Consider the following 3,611-nt stretch of genomic DNA (forward strand, 5'->3'; position numbering starts at 1 on the left):
TTATTGTCTGCTTGTTTATTAATGTGGAAAGAAATCCAATTAGAACAAGTTTAATATAACCACACTGTGTGTGTGTGTGTGTGTGTGTGTGTGTGTAGTGCAGTTAGAGGAAATTAATCACATTGTAAATGTGCACTGAGCAGCAGAAATGATCTGAGGAACCCGCTGGAAAAAAAGAAGATGGATTTTACACTTTATTTATTGAAGTAAAGGTTTTTTGTTTAAAAACAGAAAGTGGGCGGGGTTTGAGACATCAAACATATCGATGTCCAATTAACCAAGAAAATTCAGATGTCTCCAGAACTCCAAGTTTCTATCAGAAGCTCAGAATCAGAGGAGATGACCAGCAGGGGGCGCATGAGGCTTCCGTTCCGGCTCAGAACCAGGAAGTGGAACAGGTGTGGAAATGAGCTCCTCCCTTAGAAACTGTTGCCTAAGAAGCAGCCAATGAGAATCCTGGAAACCCGAGCTGCAGGTCTTTTATGCTCAGTGAGTGTGTGAGGATGAAGCAGCAGGGTGGAGGGAGCAGAGAGAGTGAAACCGAATCGAGATCAGAGAAAAAACAGACACGCTGAAGATCTGAGGAGGAAACGGAGAGGAAACATGGACCTGGATCAGTACGATGACAGTCAAAGTGACAGCGGAGTGTCTGCTGATTTCTCCCCAAACAGCATGTCAGATAATGAGACGCCGATCGAGAGGGAGATACGTCTCTCCTTCAAACGAGAGCAGAGCCTCCGCCGATCACGAGGACTGGATGAGACCAAGGAGTTAATCGAGATCCCACTCAGAAAGTCCATCCTTTCCCATGATCTCCCAGAGAAATCAACAAAGGATCATGGCAAGGAGCGGCAGTTCGCTGGGAAGAAGATGCAGCGTGAGATCCACGCTGAAGCAGAACGAGAGAAGGTGCTGGTGAAGCTCGGCAGGCTGCCTGGATTTTACGACAAAGGAACCGTGAGACAACTGAAGGAGAAAAAACTTCTCTTTGAATCTCTCCTGGAATCCAAAGATCTTCAAGTCTCCAGTGATAGAACTCAGGAACCCGTAAACAGATTGGAGATGCTCTTCCAGAACCATTCTTCATACCAGTCCAGTAAGACTTCTCCCAAAAGTCTCCAGAGCTTAAATTATCATGATCATGAGACATTTAGAACTGCTCAGAAGGTGAAGAATGATGAAACACCCAGTGTTTCATCCTGCAAGATTGTTTATGGTGGAAATCAAGACTGTCCATATAAAGAACACTCAAGGCATCTGCAGTGGGATTCTTCTTCTCAACTCTTCTCATCTCTGAAGGAGAAGAAACTCCTGTTTGAGTCCTTTCAGGAGAATAAGGATATTCAGATCTCTGGAGATCAAGACAGTGAGGTTTCTGGATCTTTTCAGGAACTAAGGAAAAGTTTGACTACCTTGTTTCAGAGCCAAAATTCCAACCAGGAGCCCAAAGAACTCCAAATCAAAAGAAACCAGGATGACAAGACATCAGGATTTTCTAAGCAATCACGAAGGGATCTAAATGTCCAGAACCCAAAGCAATGTGGTCCAGGGCTATCAGAAGCTGTGGGCCGGCAGGTGATCATCATCGAGAACAATCCTGCAGTGATCTCTCACACAGAGAGGCAGGTGTACAGACCGGGAAGCACGAGAGACTCAGAAGGCATCAGATCTTCACCTGAGGAACTTCATTGCAGCTTTCAAGTCCAAGACCAGACAGCTAATGGAGAAGAGCTAAAGAAAAACCCGTTCTTCAAGCTGAGATCATCGATGTCCCTCCTCCCGGACATGCAGAAGGACATCCAGGAGACGAAAGAGCGAGAGGAAGAACTACGCAAACAAAGGACAAGTCTCTTTGGCAACAGGTCAAAGGTCATGGAGTCACCAAACAGAACAACTTTAACACACGCAAACACACCCGGACAACACCTGAACACTTTACAAGGTACGTGTGTGTGTGTGTGTGTGTGTGTGTGTGTGTGGGTGTGTAACATTACAATGCTAATTCTAATAAAAGCTTATAGACTCCTATAGATTATAGATACAGACAGGAGGCTTTGTACATATGCTGTTTAAACACACACTACACACGCTCATCTCCACCATCACCATCATCTCTATCATCACCATCATCTCCATCATCCACATCATCTTCACCATTATCATCATCATCACCATCTCCATCATCATCTCCACCATCTCCATCATCATCACATTCATCATCATCATCCACATCATCTTCACCATAATCATCATCACCATCATCTCCACCATGACCATCATTTCCACCATCACCATCATCACCACCATCACCATCATCTCCATAATCATCAATCATCATCATCATCCACATCCACATCATCTTCACCATTATCATCATCACCATCTTCATCATCACAATCATCATCATCATCATCATCCACATCATCTTCACCATCTCCATCATCATCACCATTATCATCATTATCACCATCTCCATCATCATCATTATCATCATCATCAAAAGAGATTCATTGTGTGTGTGTGTGTGTGTGTGTGTGTGTGTGTGTGTGTGTGTGTGTGTGTGTGTGTGTGTGTGTGTGTTCCAGGAAGTTTGTCATATGGTAAGTTGGATGTGACATGGCCGCCTGCAGCAGTACAGGACGCACACAAAACACAACCAGAGGTACACAACTATGTGTATGTGTGTGTCTGTGTATGTATATGTGTATCTTGTATGTTCTACATGATGCAGTTTAGAAACTGGGATTCATCTCAAAATCAAATAATGTACTGAGTACACACACACACACACACACACACACACACACACACACACATACACACACACACACACACACACACACACACACACACACACACACACACATACACACACACACACACACACACACACACACATACACACACACACACACACACACACACACACACACACACACACACACACATACACACACACACACACACACACACACACACACACACACACACACACACACACACATACACACACACACACACACAAAGGAAAAACATGTAATTGATCCTGTGTGTGTGTGTGTGTGTGTGTGTGTGTGTGTGTGTGTGTGTGTGTGTGTGTGTGTGTTTGTTTTTCTGCAGGTGAAGGAACAGCGTCATTCCAATCAGTTAGTCCAGCACTGGGAGTCGAGTCTGATCACCACACACAACACTGACCATCACACCTGAGTACACACACGCACACCCACACACACCCACACACACAACACTGACCATCACACCTGAGTATACACACACACACACATAACACACACACACACACACACACACACACAACACTGACCATCACACCTGAGTATACACACACACCCACACACACACAACACTGACCATCACACTTGAGTACACACACACACGCACACACCCACACACACGCACACAAAACACTGACCATCACACGTGACTATACACACACACACACACACACACACACACACACACACACACACACACACACACACTCACACACCCCTTAACACCTGAGTTTACACACACACACTTGCACACACAATGACCAAAACGACTGTATTCATTAACCCCTTTATCTGGCTCACACAGTAAGCTAGCCAGTT

The sequence above is a fragment of the Silurus aristotelis genome (genome assembly GCF_946808225.1).
Source record: "Silurus aristotelis genome assembly, chromosome: 2".
Taxonomy (NCBI): Eukaryota; Metazoa; Chordata; class Actinopteri; order Siluriformes; family Siluridae; genus Silurus; species Silurus aristotelis.